This window comes from Acipenser ruthenus, chromosome 1, assembly GCF_902713425.1.
Source record: "Acipenser ruthenus chromosome 1, fAciRut3.2 maternal haplotype, whole genome shotgun sequence".
Lineage (NCBI taxonomy): Eukaryota > Metazoa > Chordata > Actinopteri > Acipenseriformes > Acipenseridae > Acipenser > Acipenser ruthenus.
The window spans coordinates 60,710,152-60,733,280 of NC_081189.1; the positions used below are offsets into that span (position 1 = coordinate 60,710,152).

Here is a 23,129-nt window from a genome sequence, read left to right on the forward strand (position 1 = left end):
GAGGCAGAGCCTCCTCAAAGTTTTAAAAAAACATATACACACACACATATACAGTGCCTTGCGAAAGTATTCGGCCCCTTTGAACTTTGCGACCTTTTGCCACATTTCAGGCTTCAAACATAAAGATATGAAACTGTAATTTTTTGTGAAGAATCAACAACAAGTGGGACACAATCATGAAGTGGAACGAAATTTATTGGATATTTCAAACTTTTTTAACAAATAAAAAACTGAAAAATTGGCCGTGCAAAATTATTCAGCCCCTTTACTTTCAGTGCAGCAAACTCTCTCCAGAAGTTCAGTGAGGATCTCTGAATGATCCAATGTTGACCTAAATGACTAATGATGATAAATAGAATCCACCTGTGTGTAATCAAGTCTCCGTATAAATGCACCTGCACTGTGATAGTCTCAGAGGTCCGTTTAAAGCGCAGAGAGCATCATGAAGAACAAGGAACACACCAGGCAGGTCCGAGATACTGTTGTGGAGAAGTTTAAAGCCGGATTTGGATACAAAAAGATTTCTCAAGCTTTAAACATCCCAAGGAGCACTGTGCAAGCGATAATATTGAAATGGAAGGAGTATCAGACCACTGCAAATCTACCAAGACCTGGCCGTCCCTCTAAACTTTCAGCTCATACAAGGAGAAGACTGATCAGAGATGCAGCCAAGAGGCCCATGATCACTCTGGATGAACTGCAGAGATCTACAGCTGAGGTGGGAGACTCTGTCCATAGGACAACAATCAGTCGTATACTGCACAAATCTGGCCTTTATGGAAGAGTGGCAAGAAGAAAGCCATTTCTTAAAGATATCCATAAAAAGTGTCGTTTACAGTTTGCCACAAGCCACCTGGGAGACACACCAAACATGTGGAAGAAGGTGCTCTGGTCAGATGAAACAAAAATCGAAGTTTTTGGCAACAATGCAAAACCTTATGTTTGGCGTAAAAGCAACACAGCTCATCACCCTGAACACACCATCCCCACTGTCAAACATGGTGGTGGCAGCATCATGGTTTGGGCCTGCTTTTCTTCAGCAGGGACAGGGAAGATGGTTAAAATTGATGGGAAGATGGATGGAGCCAAATACAGGACCATTCTGGAAGAAAACCTGATGGAGTCTGCAAAAGACCTGAGACTGGGACGGAGATTTGTCTTCCAACAAGACAATGATCCAAAACATAAAGCAAAATCTACAATGGAATGGATCACAAATAAACATATCCAGGTGTTAGAATGGCCAAGTCAAAGTCCAGACCTGAATCCAATCGAGAATCTGTGGAAAGAACTGAAAACTGCTGTTCACAAATGCTCTCCATCCAACCTCACTGAGCTCGAGCTGTTTTGCAAGGAGGAATGGGCAAAAATTTCAGTCTCTCGGTGTGCAAAACTGATAGAGACATACCCCAAGCGACTTACAGCTGTAATCGCAGCAAAAGGTGGCGCTACAAAGTATTAACTTAAGGGGGCTGAATAATTTTGCACGCCCAATTTTTCAGTTTTTTATTTGTTAAAAAAGTTTGAAATATCCAATAAATTTCGTTCCACTTCATGATTGTGTCCCACTTGTTGTTGATTCTTCACAAAAAATTACAGTTTCATATCTTTATGTTTGAAGCCTGAAATGTGGCAAAAGGTCGCAAAGTTCAAGGGGGCCGAATACTTTCGCAAGGCACTGTATATACAGTAATAATATAATAATGTTCGATAAAATAAAATTATTGGCTAAAATGTAAGAAAAAAATACATTCTGGCTGCTGAGAGACGCGCTTAGAGTACTAGCATCGACAGATGGTGTTCTGGTCGTGGAGGACCGTTTTTTTTATGAGGGGAGGAACACAGCAGCAACAGTAGAAGATCGCATGATCTGAGCACAGGTTTTAATTATACTGAACAACTTATGATAAAAAGAAAGGAAGCCACAACCAAAAATTGAAATTGCTAATAAGAACAGGTCATTGCATAGTGGTTGGTATGACAGAGTGGACTGGCTGACCGGAAGTGATGGTCTTGTTTACTTTTCAGTGACTCTGCGCTCGCATGGTCAAAGTATGGCTTTATTGATTTAAAAAAATCTGGTTCGGGCTATAAAGAGTCACAGCAAGTTGAGAGACCAGGGGCAGGTTAGTGTGTGTGTCTTATCTCTGTCACCACTGTCAGTCACACACGGGACGGAGAGAACTTTTTTTTTTTTTGTTCTACAAATCTTTAGATCAACTTGGAAGGTACGCAAATGACAATAAATGTTTTTAATTATAATTACTGTTTCTGTTTTTTGTTTTTTTATTTATTATTATTACTTTTGGGAGGAGGTTTTCCATCAGCCACCTTTGCTTCAAGATATAGCTGAGTAATGTACCTTGCTCCAGAACTAAAGTGTGTCTGAATTGCTTCTTTTATATTTAATAGATACATTTTGTATGTATAGAACGGTATCTAATTATTTTGTTGGCCATTTATTAAGTTTAACAAATTAAGTCGATAGGGTGTGCTTGATTTTTGTCTGCCTTTCTCCTGATTTAACAACTTTGTTTAGAAAATATTTCATGCAAAGTATGTTAAAGTGACGTGGTCTTGAAATCTAAATGCTATATTAATGTTGTAATTTAAACATACACTGGCAGTGTGTAACAGTTAAGTTTATCAGAAATAATAATAAGATTCTTCTACTGCTGGTGGCTTCAGGGGACCGCAAGACCTCTGCTTTTTTTCTGACACTCCATTTTTTTGACCACTAGCTGCCACTGGTATTAATATGCACTGTTATTGTTCAGTTTTATGCAAAAAAAGGTTGAATGTGTGCTGCCCCCTGGGACACCCTGGAAGAAAGGATGCATGTCACATGGTCTAATCCTTTTACAGTTTTTTTTTTTTTTTTTAATTAATACATTAATTTAATTAAAACATTTTCAACAACCCAAGTAATACATCCCTTTGAAATATCATCTCAGATAATTTATTATGAATTTGGTACTATGAGATTCCTTTAAACACTTCAAACACTATTCCTGTCTCTATAGGCATTGAACATTTTTGGTTGCTTAAGACAGGCTTGTGGAAGGCACTACTGACACCTATTATTCCTCAGGTGATGAAATCCCTGGTGACCGGGACATAATGGAGGCAGTATATAGGTGGATGTCTGTCTCTCCATACATTTTCGTCAAACCGATAGCTATAACTTTACATTTACAGATATGGCTTACAGTTCTGGCCCAGGGTTTACTGGCTGGTAAAAGCAGGTTACTAAGTGTTTTTACTATATATAACTGTTGTGTCTCAGATTCTTGTTTTTAAATTGCTGTATTACCTCTACTTCGAAGAGTTTCAACTCATTAGTTAACACTAGAACCGCCGCGGTTATACCCATACCTAAAACTGCCGCCGGCGGTCATTATGATGGTTACATTCTAACAACATCAATATTAAAATGAAAGACACTATCGGATACAACTCAAAATTTTTATTCAAGCACATCATATCAAACATCTGCACAGCTGAAACACCGTATTTAAATGAACAATTAAACATAAAAGGGTTTATTTTCTAACTTGCCACATATAAAGCACTACTTCAAAAAATTAAAAACTATAATAAAATAAACATTTCAAAAGAAACTAGTGTGTAAACAGGTATATGTACGTACAAAACTGTAAAAAACAAAATTATTTTTTAATTTAAAAGGAAAGTAACATGTTTTCTCTTGCATGTGTCACTCAGTGCAGCACTGAATCCAGGTTCAGCTGCTGCAGCCTGCTTTCAAACACGTATTTAATACATGTATTTAGGAAAAGTCATAAACAGACAACCGCATAACTTTCAAACATGCAGAGTAATTTAAATTTGGAAATCTCAAACCGTCAAAATTACTGCCGTGGCAGTTCTAGTGTTAAAGCTCTTTGAATAGATATCACACATACAGACTGGGTAGATCCCATTAGGGGTTGAAAAATTATTGCGAAGGACTTCATAGTACAAACCAAACAGAGTCAGTGTTGCCCAGAACTGTTGAGTATAATCCATGTTACATTCTCCACATGAAACTTCATTACATGAAATATAGTTACATGAAACATAACTGGAGCAATTCAATTATAGTTCAATAACCTCTAAAGAGTAATGTTTAATGAACCTTGAAGGTCAGATTACCTTGTGTTATTTACATGAAGAGCTTAAGTAAACTTGTAAATAAACTTAAATTTAGATAAGTTATATTGAAGGTTTAATACTATTGATTATATTTCATGCAGAATACATGCTTAAGAATTATTTCTGAGTTCTGTTATTTCAATATTTTATGACTTAATTAACACGTCATTGATGAAGTGGTCATTCAATTCACTCCGCATTTTTTTTTTAAATTTAATTATGTTTTTGCCAACATGCTTTTTACAATCAAAAATTTTAGGATTCAATATTTCAGTTGTTCAGTTGTGTAAAAGTAACAATTGTCTAGTATGAAACCTTATTGCATTCATATACAGTATATACTTTCTTTTTTTTTAAATAGCCAAGACTTCCATTATTCTTTACCAAGTTAAATTAATGGGATGGTGTTTCAGTGACATTTAAAATAAAAACCATTTACCTGCCTGTGAACAGGGTGGCTTCAGTGGTGACGTCAGACCAGAAACACAGACTCAGGAAGTAGCGGGTGAGAGCTGAAACGCTACAGCATTCAGCTTCTTTTATTAAATAATAAAACAAACAAAAGGTTTAAACAAAACAAACCCCAAAACACTAAACAAAAGGGCACGTTGGCCAAACAAACAATAACAAAACAAGTATATTTAAATATAGCAATTGTTTTTATCTCCACAAAGCACGTCTCACCTCTGACACTCTCCCCGAGGGTAGAGAGCTGCAGGTTTATATACAGTGACCATCTCCCAGTTAGCAACAATTAATCAATGAATTAACTTGGGAGATGGTCACCGTCTGCACGAGTTTAATAAGGATGCATGACTGTCAGCTAGTTAAATAAATCACTAGCTGATCAGTCACGCATCCTCACAGGGTTTTTAAAAATACAAAAACAATAACAAATACGCAGCGCTTTTACCCGCGCCGCAAACAATAATACAAATAATAATCGGCTTTCGCCGTCATATAAACATATAACATAATATAAATAAACAAAAATCAAAGGGCCGGGACACTCCACCACACTGCCCACCAAATTTCTGCATTATATTAGAATTATCATGTCACAATAAGATGGACTTGGTTTGAAATAGGGTTGAATGGGCTTGGAGATTAACTGGAGCAGTTTCAGTACTGGGTCTGTGTGGAGAAGAGTAACAGCAGGGCGTCAAGCTGTTCCAAAGCTACAGATTGCAATAGGAATGGAGTTCAACCATAATATAATATAATTTGGTGGAAGCATGTCATGACCAGCAAACACACTTTACTTCACTGCCAACTTTTTGGGCATACTGTACATAGTGAGTATATAAAAAACAATACTGTATTATCAATTAGATTAAACTTTGTAAAGACAAGACTGCAATCTGTTAAATGCATTTAAATACCAGTGCTGGTCCCTCGTGTAGCAAATCTATCAATTTCTAACGCAACTTATTGCACTCACAGAGTCGCCAACTTCGCTCGATGTACATATAAAAAACACACCAGAATATGAAGATGAGGTGGGTGGGAAGCAATTAACCCTTTGAGTAGTACGAACATACCAGTACGTTCGCTGCTTTCTGGTCCCCAGGGAGTAAGAACGTACCGGTACATTCTGCAACTTTAAACTTGAATTACTGAGCCTACAAAACTCCTGATCACATAACATTGTAACACTAGGTTTCTGTAACACCTTTTATTGGTCTCTTGCGCCCTCTGCCAGATTTTGATTGAATTACATATAATAAACCCAGTCACAAAAATGTCAACATTGTTTGTAAACCGGCGAAAATCGCTCAGTGAGAAATAAGTATTAGTAATAGTACTGAATTCAGATTCCGATTTAAATTCAAATACATACAATTCTTCCACTGAATCAGATGTCAGCGAGTGTGTCAGTTAAGACATAAGCAAAGAATATTTACCATCAACATCAAGTGACAGCGAAGAGGCGACGCCAAGCTCTGTGTGTTGCTCCATGCTTCAGGAGTATCATACGCTGAAGCATTAGACACTCTCACTCCCTCCACCCCCATAACCTGTTTTCCCGGATATTATTTATTCATGTCGCTCTCTCTCTTTCTGTCTCTCTGTGTCTGTCACCTTTTTTTTCTTTGTTAGGACGTGTTGCAGTTGTTCCACCGCGTTGTTTATTGCCTACATGTTATTTTTTAGTCAAAACCTTTCCCTATAACTAAATAAAAATATATATTTATTTGTTTTAATTATTTACAGTAAAAATGATTTGTCTGTATTTTGTTAGTATTCATTACATACATACAAACATACAGCTTTCAGCTTGTTTGTACGCTGTACTCGTAATAATCAAGCGCATGCAAAAAAAATAATAAAAACCTCACTCCCTTAGGACCGGCAGTGCATTTTAGAACTCACTACTCAAAGGGTTAAGTACAGAGACAGCCACGTTTGTATCAGGTGTAGTCTGAATATATAATTGTGTGTCGTCTGCGTATGAGCGAAAGCTCACACCATGGCGACAAATAATCTGTCCAAGTGGCAGCATATGGATGTTAAAAAGTAAGGGACCTAAAATGGAACCCTGTGGCACACCTGTAAATACTGAACTAGGGTCGGATGTATAACCGCCCATAGAAATGCACTGTTTGCGATCTGACAAATATGATCTAAACCACTGTAAAATAGTGCCATCAATACCCACACAACATTCCAAACACTTGATTAGAATGGAGTTGTTTACAGTGTCGAATGCAGTACTGAGGTCTAACATTACCAAATAGGCCAGTGCTTAACAACCTTAACAAGGGCTGTTTCAGTGCTGTGTCGTGATCTAAAACCTGACTGCAAGGGTTCATAGATGTCACATGTCAAGAGATGACAGTAACTGATGAGCCACCACACATTTTAAAATTTTGGACAGAAATGGCAGATTGGAAATAGGCCTATAGTTACAGAGAATATCTGCATCAAGATTTGTGTTTTTTTTAGCAAAGGAGTCACAACAGCATATTTAAATTCTAACAGAACTACTCCAGTATTCAGTGATTTATTGATGATGTCATTCACCACCGAGCTGAGAACTGGGAAATGAGACACAATAAGTGATGTTGGTGCTGGATCCAGAAACAAGAGGTCTGTTTCATTTTAGTGACTATTTCAACCAAGCTAGAAGAAGTAAACTCAGCAAAATTGGACAAGTAGGTACATGTAAAACTGATGTGGCAGATGGCAAAACAGAATGTGGAACAGAGCATGACAGTTGATGAGTAATTTTGTCAATTTTACTTATAAAGTAATCAAGAAACTTATCATATTGCTTTTTAGAGCTGGTGGGTGTAGACACACATTTTGGTTGCAACATATGATTTACTGTTGAAAAGAGGTGCCTGTGTTTTGCAGAACTGTTTCTAATGAGGTTAGAATAAAAGAGTGATCTGGCTGAATTTAAGGCATACCTATATGCCAATTTATGCTCCCTCCATATTTGAAGATGAACAATTAAACCAGTGTCCCTCCACCTGTGTTCAAGCCTACGCCCAGCTGTTTAACATGTACCATGATGAACAGTGCGTGTAAGAAACCATGCATGTTTTCTCAGGAGCTAAACTATCAAAAACATTATGTAGGTTTGTGTTATAAGACTCCACCATATCCACCAGCACCCTGGGATGAACATCATATAGTGATGTGGCCAAAAGGTTTTCATCAAATGCAATTGAATTAATAGATTTAACATTGCGAAATTTAACAATATGTTTAGCTTTGATTACTGGTAATGGTAGATCCAAGTTAAACAAAATGGCCATATGATCAGAACTTGTCTGATCAAGGGCTTGGAGATTAGTAACAGATAACCAAATCGAGGATATGACCTAGACTGTGAGTGAGTACAAATATATCTTATAATTATATATAATGTGTGTGATAGTGTAGCGTCATGGCCCAAGCTGTTACCGGCAGGAGAGAGACGCCGAGACAGAAAGCGGCAGTTTAAGTGCTGGTGTGCACATTTATTAACACAACAAACACAAAAACAGGAACAAAATAAACTGGCACGAGAGCCAAAATAAAATGTTCAAACAAAAGAATAAATCACTTGTGGGCTGGGCATTAGCCTTCACTAAAGATAAAAAACAACACAAAAATCACAGCACAAACGCTCACCCCCAACCCCACCCCCACCTGCACCGCACCGCACCGCACCGCACCGCACCGCACCCCAAACTCCTCTCACCAACAAAGGATTTCTGGCTCTTTCTATACATGTGGCCACTCCCCAATTAGCACCAATTACCTAACTGAGGAATGGCCGCACCTGTGATTGCCAGCAGAGATAGATTTAACCCCATCCCTGCCAACCTTACATTCCCTCACACACATCATTTACAGCAGTGGGGCTTCAGCCCTGCCACATGTGGTTAAAGCTGTTTGTTGTGTGCTTAGTAATACATATAGTAGTTGTACAACTTGTGATTGTGTAGAAATTGGTTTATGCAAGAACTACTTAACCACTGTAAAGTAGCGGGTTATGAGAAACAGCAGGGAGGGGGTTAAAACCTCCCTGCTAGAGAAATGCACTGTTTTGATTTGTGTTCTGTTTTGATTTGTGTTGATTTAATTGTTTAATGGTTTAATTGTTTTATTATTAATTATCATCCGCACCTGGGCGTTATTGGAAATTAGGCCCAGGTGCGGAGTTTAAAAGGAGAGCAAGCAGTCTGCTCGAGGCTGCTGAATGGAAGGAGGCAGAAAGGAGTGCTCTGCTTCCCGGCAGTCCCGAGAGAAAGGTACGGTGCAAACCTGTATGGTTAAGTTTGTGGAACAGGGAAACGGTTTAGCCGTCCTGTGATAGTTAGGTTCCTGTGTGTGTAGTTAGTGCTCAGAAAGAGCTAGGTGTTTATTTTGTGTACTTTGTTTTACTGTTGTGTTTATTAAAAAAAATAGCGCGTGAGCGCTGGAAAAAATCCATTTCTCGTGTCTGGGTCGTATTCTTAAAGGGGCAACGAACCCGAGTGGGTCTAATCCTTTTACACCACATTTTGGCAGTTGTTTGCGGACCACCTGGAGTTTACTCACGGACCGCAAGTGATCTTGAAAACAACATTGTTGCAGATGAGACACCTGTAGTGCGTTGCTCTGTAGTTTCTGAGAAATCTGTGTATCTCCTGCCTCCAGTTCTTCTTTTCCACACGTGCAGCTTCATGAATCTCTCCACCTCTCCATTTGGTCTCAGCCAATATGGTGTTATTTTGCAAACAGCTTGAAGACTTGGCATTGTCTGACTTCAGGACATCTGGTGTTCCAAATTCTGAAAATATTTTGGACACTCTGAGGATAACTGTTTTTGCTGAGGTAGATGAAATTACTTCTACCACAATATACCATGAGTAGTCATCGGATACAACCAGTACATATTCACCTGTGTGCAGTTTGGTAAAATCAAAGCTGTATTTTTTTCTATGGGTCACACAGTAATGGAGACGTCTGAAGGGGTTCTTCTTTTAAAACAGGTGTAGCTGTTTGGCAGGTAATACTTTCTTGTACTCTCCACTCAGGTAGTTTGTTGATTCCAGGTAACAAGACCTTTTCTCTTAGCAGTGCTTTGGCTTTTTCTAGCCCCTGTTGAGCTTTATTTTGCTAGAATAATGTATTGTACTTGAAGAGTCTGTAGTATGACTATCCTGCTGCCATAGAGTATGAATTTTCTTTGTGGATCAACAGTTAGTTCTGACTTGTTCATAATCTTTTTCTGCTGTTACATCAACTTGAATATTGGTGCCTGCAATTAATCACCTGGCAGATTGTACACTGGGGTTTCTGCTTATTGCATTTGTTTTTTTTCTTATTTTCTCCCCAATTTGGTAAGCCCAATTATTATTTTATTTCAACTCGGCTCACCGCTGCCATCCCCATGCTGACTTGGGAGAGACGAAGACGGACACACACGTCCTCCGAAATGTGTGCCGTCAGCCATCCGCTTCTTTTCACTCTGCAGGCCCACCATGCAGCCACCTCAGAGCTACAGTGTCGGAGGATCACGCAGCTTTGGACAACTTACAGGCAGGCCCGCAGGCGCCCAGCCAGTCTACGGGGTCGCTGGTGCGTGGTGAGCCGAGGACACCCTGGCCAACCTAAGCCCTCTCCCACTGGTGGCGCTCGGCCAATTGTGCGCCGCCCCCTGGGAACTCCCACCCACGGTCGTTAGTGAAATAGCCTGGACTCGAACCGGCGACCTCCAGGCTATAGGGCACATTCTGCACTCTATGCAGAGTGCCTTTACCAGATGAGCCACTCGGGAGCCCCGCTTATGTGTAGTGTGCATGGCAGTGTAGCTGATGTATTCTTCTGCAATATTTTCTTAATGACGTGTTGCATTGGTCGTCTTAACAGGGTCAGGTGACATATATGATGTTTTGACACTTACAACCTGAGCTGGCCTCGATCAGATTAAAGGATTCCTATCATTTGAGCCATTTACACTTGAGCACAGACCTAAACTGGCTTTGGCCCCGTATGGCATAGCCCCTGAACTGTACTGCGTGCCTGACGATGTCATATCTACCATCCCTTGCGTGAAGACATTTCCCCTCCCCAAAACACAACCACACTGTAGCTTATACTGCTGATTGCTATATATTTTTTCTATTGCCCCATCTAACCTGGTCCCCTGCTCAGTCCCTATGGGTCATTCATAAAGTCAGTGCCGAAACACATTGTCAGACAAATTAAAAGTTCAAATATTACAGGGTCAAGGCTGCAGATGTGTGGAATGCATTGACGAGCAACAGTAAGTGGCCCAAAAACATTTAACACTTGACAAGGCACACCCATTTCCACTCTAAAAATGTGCCAGGAGCTATGTGGTCCAAACCACTATTAAGGCCGTTCTAAATTAATTTTTTCTTCCATCATAATGAATCATTTTGAAAACACTAGTCTATTTACACCTGCTCTCAACATGGGTAGTATTATTTTAGAGGCCTGGGTTACTTCTTCTATAAACCAAGATTGCCTTGGTTTTAAATCTTCCTAGATATTCACAATTTAACCTTTATTACCCCTGAGTAAATACTTTATTGCATGGCAAAATAAATGCTTTGTAGAATACAAAAAGACAAATAAAATATGACAGCATACATATCAAGCAATGATCTGACCTGCCAAGGATTCTCCGTGCAATCAATTGGACTGTAATAGAATAGATTTACTTGGCAGGAAAACTCTTAACTAGACAATAAGGCATTCTGGGAAAATTCCAGTTTATGAAAATAGTGTCCATAACAGCACTTAGAAGAAAACATTGACCCTGCACTTCTTTCTCACATAATACTTGTACTTACTTTGCATTTTAGTTGAAATGAGAACAAATTGCTTTTTAAACACTTCAGGACACTAAAAACACTCATTAGTAAATTAAAAATACAGTGCAGGAATCTGTACCATAAATCCAGGGGCGTATTACATATAATAAACCCAGTCACAAAAATGTGAACAGTGTTTGTAAACAGGCGAAAATCGTTCAGTGAGAAAGAAGTATTAGTAATAATACTGAATTCAGATTCCGATTTAAATTCAAATACATACATTTTTTCCACTGAATCGGATGTCAGCGAGTGTGTCAGTGAAGACATAAGCGAAGATTATTTACTCAACATCAAGTGACAGCGAAGAGGTGGCGCCCATTCTGTGCGTTGCTCCATGCTTCAGGAGTATCATACACTGAAGCATTAGACACTCTCACTCCCTCCGCCCCCATAACCTGTTTACCCAGATATGATTTATTCATGTCGCCTGTCGCCCATGTGTCTGTCGCCTTTTTTTTTTCTTTGTTAGGACGTGTTGCAGTTGTTCCACCGCGTTGTTTATTGCCTACATGTTATTTTTTAGTCAAAACCTTTCCCTATAACTAAATAAAAATATATATTTATTTGTTTTAATTATTTACAGTAAAAATGATTTTGTCTGTATTTTGTTAGTATTCATTACATACATACAAACATACAGCTTTCAGCTTGTTTGTACGCTGTACTAGTAATAATCAAGCGCATGCAAAAAAAAAAAAAAAATCTCACTCCCTTAGGACCGGCAGTGCATTTCAGAACTCACTACTCAAAGGGTTAAGTACAGAGACAGCCACGTTTGTATCAGGTGTAGTCTGAATATATCATTGTGTGTCGTCTGCGTATGAGCGAAAGCTCACACCATGACGACGTATAATCTGTCCAAGTGGCAGCATATGGATGTTAAAAAGTAAGGGACCAAAAATGGAACCCTGTGGCACACCTGTGGATACTGTAAATCAAAAACACAGTGCAGGAATCTGTACCATATATCCAGGGGCATCACTTGCCATGGGGCGGGCCAGTGGGCAGGCGATTTGGCCCCCCCCCCCCGAAGATATATATGGCATATGTCTTCCATTCCTGACTACACTGCACCTCTAATACACCATTGTTGTCTTACACCACACCTGTACCAAGAGCACTCACTATCGGGAGAAGTGTTTGTATCTGTGTTGTGTGTCTGTGTTTATTACTATTATTTCGGGACTGAACCCCGTGATTTATACACTGGCAATACACATTGTTGTGTACAGCCAGCATTATTATTTAATGGTCTCAAGCAGACCAAGAGAATTAAAAAGAGAACTTTGTGTCTGTCTTTGTTTGGAGCACTTGCAAACCACTTGTTCACAATGCTATAAAAAAAGGTACCATAGATTTTAAAAAAGAGATTTAGGCTCATGTGTAGTGCTGTGCATTTTTTGGTTTCAATTTGACCCTGTTTTGATTTTTTCTCTTAATGTGTATAATGTGTGAGAGTGGGTCATAATATCATTCTGTGTATGACATTAACAGAATTGAAATATAGAGGCGGATCCTAAGCCATTCTCTGTATCTACTTGGTTTCTGGTCACAAACTCCCCCACTGACAAGGAATGCTTTTAAAAAGATTTGTGGGAGCTCCCGAGTGTCGCATCCAGTAAAGGCGCTCCGCGTGGATTGCAGGATGTGCCCTTATAGCCTGTACATCGCCGGTTCGAGTCCAGGCTATTCCACAGCCGACCGTGAACGGGAACTCCCAGGGGGCGGCGCACAACTGGCCGAGCGTCGCCCGGGGGTGGAGGGTTTAGGTAGGCCAGGGTGTCCTCGGCTCACCACGCACCTACAACCCCTGTAGTCTGGCCGGGCGCCAGCAGGCTTGTCTGTAAGCTACCTGAGAGCTGCATTGTCCTCTGACGCTGTAGGTCTTGGGTGGCTGCTGCAGTGTGAAAAAAAGCGGTCGGCTGATGGCACACGCTTCAGAGGACAGCATGTGTTCGCCTTCGCCGCTCTCGAGTCAGCGCACGGGTGGTAGCGGTGAGCTGGCCTAAAAATAATTGGTCATTCCAAATTGGGAGAAAATAATAAAAATAATTGGCAACGACGAAATTTATCAAAAAAAAAAAAAAATACTAGACAAGTGGTTTATCTCCACCATTGTTGAATGGATCCTTTGGCGCAGCAAGCCAGACAGTTTTGGGTGCTTTTGACACCTAGGACAGAAAACAGTCCATCTCATGAATCCAGCCAACAGCGGACCAATTGAGAACAAGGGGCCATCTAGGAATGATAACAACCAATGGGAAACACTCTACGTAGACTCAGGCACTGCCCAAAATGAACAAACTATCCAGTCACTGGAGTAAAGAGAAAGTTACAAAAGCATGAGCACGACAATCAAACAGGGCACCTGACATGAAATCCAAGGCTCTTGACACACAAACAAGTCTCTGAACTGTGACCGGCTTGTACAGAGATACCGTTTTCGTACACTCTAATATGAGATAGCTTACTCTAGTATTTGCCTTGGTGTGGGAGTCCGCTGCGTAAGACGTCAAAATTGTACTCGAGAATAAGCAGACCTTAAAGTAAAATTGACATTTTGTTTTAAGTAGAATGTAAGAAAAGTATTATTGCTTTGAATTCATGCTTTGAGTTAATGAACACTAGTAATTGTTTATATGTGATTTATACAAATTGATGTGGGTTTTACAAGGCAATTATCATTCTGCGTTTAAGGCTAGAATCCAAATTTAGTGGTCTTGATAATAATAGATAATTCTTGGTAGGTTATCTGGACACAAAAAGTGTCTATCTCGCAAGAGTGAGAATTGCCTTCTGAACCAAAACCATATATATGAGACTGATTTAACAATGCTTAACGAAAGTAATATTTCTGTTACTAATGACACCCCTGTTTAGACTAACCTTTGTCTTAAATAGCTGTCAGGAATACAGTTGTAACCTTTAGGGAATCTCCCATAGATTGCGTTGGATCGCTGATCAACCAGCGGGAGTGGGGTGTTCTTGTTTATATTTGCTTTTCTGTACTGTTTACATTAGGTAATTCTTCCTTTCTGTATTACGTTAGCTTAGTTGTTGCACCTTTAATTTTTACTTTATTTAGTTTTATATTAGTTCTAATAAAACTGTTCCTTTATATTCACTAGAAATGTTGTCTTGTCTGAATGTTTTGATAAAGGTGGGTTCTACATGATTTTAATTCAAATAAGGTATTATATTATTACAACTTAAACTAGTCCAAATACAAATATACCTTGCACACTATATGAAGGGAATTCGAAAGCGCAGTGTTTTCTGAAATTTAAAAAGAACTTTGCAGTACTTGGCAGTGTTGTTTGTTTGGCAAAGAAATAATTGTGATAATTTCTGTTCATTACTGAGTAAACCATGGCAACCAGTATGTCTACAGGTGAAACCGTAGTAGTCCAAATAGCAAGCCGGGACAACCCGGGATATATAGGGCAGCAGTGTGGAGTAGTGGTTAGGGCTCTGGACTCTTGACCAGAGGGTTGTGGGTTCAATCCCCAGTGGGGGACACTGCTGTTGTACCCTTGAGCAAAGTACTTTACCTACATTGCTCCAGTAAAAACCCAACTGTATAAATGGGTAATTGTATGTAAAATAATGTGATATCTGTATAATGTGAAATAATGTATAATGTGATAACTTGTAACAATTGTAAGTCGCCCTGGATAAGGGCGTCTGCTAAGAAATAAATAAATAATATATTGAGCAGATAGAGGGTCGGCGTTTTACTGAACTAGAACTTGATATCTGAGGTGGCAAGTCAAGTACTCGCCCGACTCGATAAGGATGAAAAAGTTGAGGCAAGTAAGGTGCCTTCGAGCTCAGCGTTAAACTGGTTGAGACAATTGAAATTGACTCTGGAAGCTGGTGCAAAAAGTTGAGAGATATAAGGAAGAGAGAGTTGAGTTGAAGGAAATTATTGAAGCTCAGAAGTCGCAGATTGGCTTGGTAACTAGCGAAATAGACGCAGTGAAGGCTGAATTAATGTCATGCCAACAAAGGCTTTCCGACAGCGAGAAAGAGCTGGCAGACAGAGCGCAAGATAGCGTTGATGAGCTAGCGGTTTGTGAAAAAAAATTTGCAGATTGCGAACAGGAATTGATGGAGGCAAAGAAAGAGAAAAGTGAGTTGTCTGATGCACTGAAAAGGAGTTAAGATCAATTAGACGGAGTTCTACTGTGAGTAGACGAGTTGGATAGACAGAAATCACCTAGTGGCCAAGCTGATGAAGTAGATGTATGCCAGGTTAAGACAGCTAGCCAAAGATTGTGAAGTTTTTGACCCGTCTAAATCGGACTGTAATGTAGGAGCCTACATTAAAGATGTTAAGTATGTTTTAAGTTTCATGCCTTCAGCCACCGCGAAGGAGAAAGTGTTGCTTGTTAGGAAAACTACAACAAGACCAGTGCACGAGTGGATGGAATGACAAGGGCCAGCTGTGTCTGATGATTCTGGAAAACTGTGTCAGGCTTTGATTAGAGATTGTGTTGACACAACTTTGCTCCCCCCCCCCCCCCCCGAATTTGTCTGAAATGACGCCCCTGCATGTTTGTAAACGTGTGGCTGTCAATTTCTTTGGTATTAAAGCTGATGGTAGTCAAGTCCAACTTGGATAAGGACTGTCTGCATGTGATATTGTCATCAGAGATCACAAAGCTCTGAAACACATTTATATTTAGGATTGATAACTTAAAGTTTATAAAATGATAAATACAATCAGTTCTTTAGTATTACTTCCAATGCCCCATCTGATGTTCTAACAATATATAGATATTGGTATTGTCTCGCTGCATTGAAAAAAGGCTGGGAATGTAAACTCCCCATAGATGGATGACCTGAGGTTCAGACAGATGTCATATCTTTTGGATATTTCAATAAATGCCTGCAGTCATGCCAAATTGGGTTCTGATTTCATCAGATGTCTGAATCTCAGTAGTGGGGTCTGGTCAGGACTTGGATTGGAGACAACAGAAATGCTGTAGCAAGTGCAACTGGCTCAGTAGGGGCCACTCAAGCCCTGTTTAAGATACCATCCATTGAATAAGATTTTAAGCTATAGGTGTGTCTACTAATTTAAAATGAAGACAAGGCATTGATTTCAAATGTAATGTCACCATATACAATTAAGCATATTCGATGCAAGCTTTGTTTGACAATTTCAGAAGATAATGTTGGTCCTCAATGGAGTTTAGATAATTGAGTGTCTGCTGTGTGGTAATAAAGAGTTAAACATCAGCACAGCAGTAAAGTGACTCTTCACTTACAAAAATGAACTTTTAGCATAAATGTCAACTGGGATTAAGTCAGCATGTCTCTCTTGATAGCACAATTTGGTTGGCTTATGTTGTCAATTAGAATTCTTCTTTCCCACTATGTCGATACAATTAGATACAACCACAGAGACTTCATTACAAACAGAGACAGGAGAGCAGCCACAAAGTATCATTTTCTGAAAGACAAATGTTAGCACTTCCAAATAGATAATAAAGAAGTGCACAAACTACATTAAGAACCAACTATATTAACTACTGCTGCATGTGATACCTTAGTTTTCCAGCTAAATACATTACAAAGTGGATGAATTAAAGATGTGTTTTTTTTCATAAACACTTTGATGTTCACTATGGTTTAGAAGTATCCACAAAACAAAATTATATCTAGTATAGTGCTAATATGAAAAGTGAGATCTTGATGAAGATCCTAACAATGGATTTCTGAGGTTGCTCAACATGCCAAAAGCTGTGACATCACTTGAATTATTATTTCCCAATAATCCCAATAATTAGAGCTTATGAAAAAGTAAATCAATGCAAACCTTCATCCACTTTACCCACCATATATTTAAATAAAAATGTAGTTGTGTGGCAGGGCGGAAGCCCGGATGGTATAAGGCATGTGCGTGTGAGGGAAAAACATGATGGAATGTGACTGGGGCCATAATTTAATGATTAATGGTTAATGAGGCTCAAGCCACAGGTGTATAAGAAGGGGAATAACAGGTGTTAGTAAGGTTAATGTCTGTGTTGTTTTGGCCCTTGTGCCTTTTATTTTGTTTATGTGTTTTTGTCTATACTGTACTGTGTTAATTAAACGTGCGCGACAGTGCTTCACTGCAGCTTTCTTGTCTCTGAGTCTCTCTCCCTGCCGGTAACATCTTGGGCCATGACGCTACCCTGTCCCAAGGTGACACACAGACAGAATGTGGAACAGATAGCCAGACAACCTCTCCGCTCCGCCTGCAGTAGAAGATTGTACTGTAACTGTACCTCCACTATGCTCCCCTGCCTCCAGAGCCCGCTCCTTCTCCACCCTCGCCCCGCAGTGGTTTAACAACCTTCCTATGGATGTCAGGACTGCCCAGTCCCTGACCACCTTCCGGCGCCTCCTCAAGACTCACCTCTTCAGGCAACACCTGTAAAACTCAACTCCTTCCTTTTGGAAAATGTAGCACTCTGCCTTTAATGCACTTTAACTTGCACTTGCTCACTATGTTACTGTATTTAATCCTGCACTTAACACAATCTGTAGTATCTTGTATTTCACTTGCACTCGTATCTAACTCTTATGTAACTATCAACACTTATCTGCTCTTGAACTGCCCCAATATCAAATCGTACTGTGTTTTGTATTTGCTCTTATTAGGACTGAAGTCATTGTATTTTGTATCATGCTCTTAATTGTACTGTAATTCTTGATATATATTTTTTGTATACAACTGTAAGTCGCCCTGGGTAAGGGTGTCTGCTAAGAAATAAATAATAATAATAATAATAATAATAATAATAATAATAATAATAATAATAATAATAATAATAATGAATAGCCCCAGATACACATACAAGCAATACGTTATGCTAAATAATGTTCTTTGCAAGTTTTATCACAACTGGAAAAACATTTCTTCAGATATTTGTAAAACTCCTAAAGTACAACATACATATGTATACAAAAATATACAACTCTTTGACAATTACATGGCCCATAAAAAGGTCAAAGCCCATCAAACAACCTTAATAACTGTTCTAAACTATTGTTGCATAGATTTTTAAAAAATGCCATCAATTGTCATAGAAACTTTTTCCCAACAGGAACAGTAACGGGAGAAATGATGGACAAACTAAAAGTTTTATTTTTGTGGCAGCAGCTTTATAATGAATGTGAACAACTGTAATCTAAGTTGCTTACCTACTGCAACAGTCAGTATATGGTACACATGCACATAAACACATTTATGGCAAATGAAGGAATATTAGACTAATGTTGGAATTTTGGACAATTTCAGATAAGGCACTGTTCACCAAGATAAATCTTGGTATCAACGTTTATCATCACCATGTAATTGCATATCACTTTCACACAGATGGCATGGTGTTATTTCCTGTCTTGTAAACTGATTTAACCCTTTACGGTCCTATGTTGGACCAGGTCCGACATTACAATTTTTCCTTTCCGGTCCGACGTCATCAAAAAGACGTCAAGCACAGCTCTCTAGTCGTTTTTTTCCTGAAAAAGCCGAGAAAAGCTTACAATGGCTGAGTGAGTCCAATAGAAGCCGAGAGAAGCCGAAAAAAAAGGAGGCGGATCTGAGCAATACGCATAGTCCCTTCATCACAGACATCACATAGACATAAACAAATAAGATAGCTGCTTCCGCATCCAGCGCTCAAAGAATATCACAGACATTTGCCAAGCTTTTTGAGATGTTATAGTAATAAAATAATGACGGATAGCATTATGTAACAGGTATGTGATAAATACAGTGAACAAGGAGTGGGGCAGGGCTGGAGATGCAGTACTGAGTGTCCTGTTGATATGCAGCACCTTTTAAAACCTGTTTTACTATGAATAAAATTACTTTTAAACAGCGTGTGTAAAATAAACAGCGCGTGTGAAAATAAATTGAACCTGCCACACCTGACAGGAACTGAATAAATGGACCGCAAAAGGTTAATTCACTGAATGCAAGATTAATGCAATAGTACACAAAATACTGTGGTTCATCTGCTTTAAAACATGTGCCAGTGTCTAGGATAGAGATGACTAACCCTGACCTGTCCCCTACAGTCATCTTTAAGACATCCATAGAATAGAAATGTAGTTCTGCCATTATCTTGACAAGGACAGAGATAGCATGACAGCAGAAACACGTCAAATATTCAAACAAATTTTACAGAATGTCACGGAGGTCCATGACAGTGGTTGTGTCCAGATGGTACCTACACTGTAGTACACAACATTTGCTGGAAATAAAGGGCAGGGAAACCTAACACTTGGTGGAACAGTTTTAAAGTGTTTATTCCAGTCTTCAACACCAAACAGAGAAACAAATGAAAGCGTGTTATAAAGAAAACTAGAATTAAATAACTGAGATGTTTGCTTCTAGTCTCTCTTCTTAAGGTTCAAATGTGTATGTGGTTTCCAAACCAAAACCTAGTTGTAATTATGTTAAAAAAAAAAAAAAAAGTTGGAGCAAGTTGGAAATTCCAGTTATTAAGTCAGTTGTATCTTAGAAGTAGTTCACAGGGGGTTCTTGCTGAGCACCCAGTTAAAGCACTGACTTTGTGGAGTGAGTCAATAACTGCTTGCATTAAGTTGCAGTTGCAGAGCCATTGCACTCATGCAATGTTTGCGTGGAATATTGGGTGAGTTAAGTTTGTCTCTGTGTCCTCCAGCAACCACTTTTGCTTAGAGGGACCACTGAATTAATATAGAATCATTGCTTAGGAGAATGAATATTGGAGGTTGCTTTAGTCCTTCTGATCAGTAATTGGGTTACAATGGTGAGGCAACATTCAAATTGGGTAGACAAAACAGGTAAACTGATTGAAAAAAAAAATCAAAAAATGACTAAGATTGTAAAATATGTTTGGCAACAGAACATACTGTACATTGTTGGTACTGTAAAACATTACAGTGGCATTGGTTTTCAATATGTCACTGTTAAATGTTTAAAACTTAAACAAAATGTTATCTTATACTGGAAGCCATATCTGTAATACTAAACACAGCCCTATGTGCCTTGCACAGTTGCTAGACAAATTGACAGCCAATTTCAATTAGCAGCCAAGCTGTGAACTCTAGCAAAGTGCATGCTGTAATGCAGTAAACAGACTGTGATAGAATGGCCAGACATGACTATTGATCTCAACCTGTGGAACCTTTGACAATGAAAAAACTCCCAGAGTACAACCAACACATTACATGCTCAACTGCGCATTTAAATTAATGTCACAGCAGACACATACACTGCCATCTCTTTTGCTAAAAATGTACTGTAGTCCTTGAACTACAAAATGTCTAATAATCTTTAGCTTTAACCCTTTGAGTAGTGAGTTCTAAAATGCACTGCTGGTCCTACAGGAGTGAGGTTTTTTTTTTGCATGCACTTGATTATTACAAGTACAGTATACAAACAAGCTGAAAGCTATATGTTTGTATGTATGTAATGAATACTGACGAAATACAGACAAATAATTTTTTACCGTAAATAAATAAAACAAATAAATATATTTTTTTTTATTTAGTCATAAGGGAAAGGTTTTTAACTAAAAAATAACATGTAGGCAATAAACAATAAACAACAGGGTGGAACAACCACAACAAAACGTCCTAACAAAAAAAAAAGGGTGAGAGACGTGAATAAATCATATCCGGGTAAACAGGTTGTGGGGGCGAAGGGAGTGAGAGTGTCTAATGCTTCAGCGTACGATACTCCTTGAAGCATGGACGCCTGTCACTTGAGGTTGATGGTAAATATTCTTCACTTACATCTTCACTGACACACTCGCTGACATCTGATTCAGTGGAAGAATTGTATTTTAATTTAAATCAGAATCTGAACAGTTCGGTGCACTGAGCAATTTTCACCAGTTTACAGACATCGCAGACACTTTTGTGATGGTTTATTGTAGGTGTTACAGAAACCTGGTGTTACAACATTATGTGATCAGGGGTTTTGTAGGCTCAGTAATTTAAAGTTGCAGAACGTACCGGTACGTTCGTACTACTCAAAGGGTTAATATTCAATTGTACCTTACAAAAATAAAATAAGACCTTTTAGTGCAATTAAAAGGTGATGTGGCAAGCTCTTATAGTCTCAAGAGAACTGAACATTAACTAATGTGTAACAATTTTCTGCTGACAGTGCAAAACTACACAAAGAAACTGGTAAATGTTTTAAAAAGGGTATCAGCAATAGTAACTCCTCCACCAAGAGGCAGAGCTGAGATCCCACCAGAAGAATCACCACTTCCACTCAACTGCAATAGACCATCCAAAGGTGAGATAAAGAAAGTCATCAAAATGCTACAAAAACAACAAAGCGGCCAGCCCAGGCAACATACCAGCAGAAGCGTTGACATAAACACATCGACAGATATGATATATCAGCTACTTGGAAAGATCTGGGAAGAAGAACAAATACCAAAGAAATGGATAGAAAGCTACATAGTGAAATTACCAAAGAAGGGGGACCTCAGTGAATCAAGAACTACAATGGCATTATGCTACTCTCGGTTCCCGGTAAATTTCTCAATAGAGTCCTCTTAGAAAGAATGAAGACCGCAGTAGACAAGAAACTACGAGACCATCAAGCAGGTTTCAGACAACAAAGATCATGTGTAGACCAAACAGCAACACTAATAATAATAATGAAGCAATCAACAGAATGGAACTCTCCACTTTACGTCAATTTCATCGACTTTGAAAAAGTATTTGACAGTCTAGACTGGGAGATTATGTGGCACCTGATGAGGCATTATGGCATTCCAGGGAAATTCATCACCATCATCAAAAGCAAGTATATGCGCTTTACTTGCTCTTATCTGCTCCCTATTTTACTGCATTTAATCCTGCAGAGTACTGTAATCTGTCAAGTGTCATTTAATCTGTAGTATTTTGTATTTAATTATATCCTGATGTAACTATCACTGACACTGTTATCTGCTCTGTTATTGAATCGTATTTTGTCATATGCTTGTACTTGTTAGAACCAAAGTCATTGTATTTTATCTTGCTCTTAATTATATTAATACTTGTACTGTGATTCTTGAAATGTATTTTTGTTTACGACTATAAATCGCCCTGGATAAGGGCGTCTGCTAAGAAATAAATAATAATAATAATAATAATAATAATAATAATAATAATAATAATAATAATAATAATAAAAATAATACCGGCATGTCTTGCAAAATTACATGAAGGACATCTATCAGAAAATGTTGAGGTGAAGACCAGAGTGAGACAGGGCTGCTTGCTTTCACCATTCTTATTTCTACGAGCAATTGACTGGATAATGCAAAATTCAACAGCAGGAAAAAGAAATGTGGACCTTATTGGACCAACTAGATGATCTGGATTTTGCCAACGACTTTGTTTTACTGTCACATAACAAACTGCTTCTAGAAACAACAGCTGCAAAAACAAGACTTAAAATTCACATTAACAAAACAAAAATCATGAAAATCAAGACACTATGTACCAATCAAGTGATAATACAAGGCAGTAACATAGAAGAAGAAGATTCATTCACATACTTGGGCAGCATTGTTGACACAACAGATTCAGATGTCAAAGCAAGAACTGGCAAAACTAGGGCAGCCATCATTATGCTAAATGAGATCTGGAGACATTTCAACTACAAAA

The 23,129-nt window shown here is 38.8% G+C and overlaps 1 protein-coding gene across 1 annotated transcript in view; it reads right to left on the reverse strand.

The window, feature by feature from the left end:
• LOC117421416 (zeta-sarcoglycan-like) overlaps positions 1–23,129 on the reverse strand; it is a 249,361-nt gene that overhangs the window by 105,534 nt on the left and 120,698 nt on the right. The gene's annotated exons all lie outside the window — the stretch shown is intronic.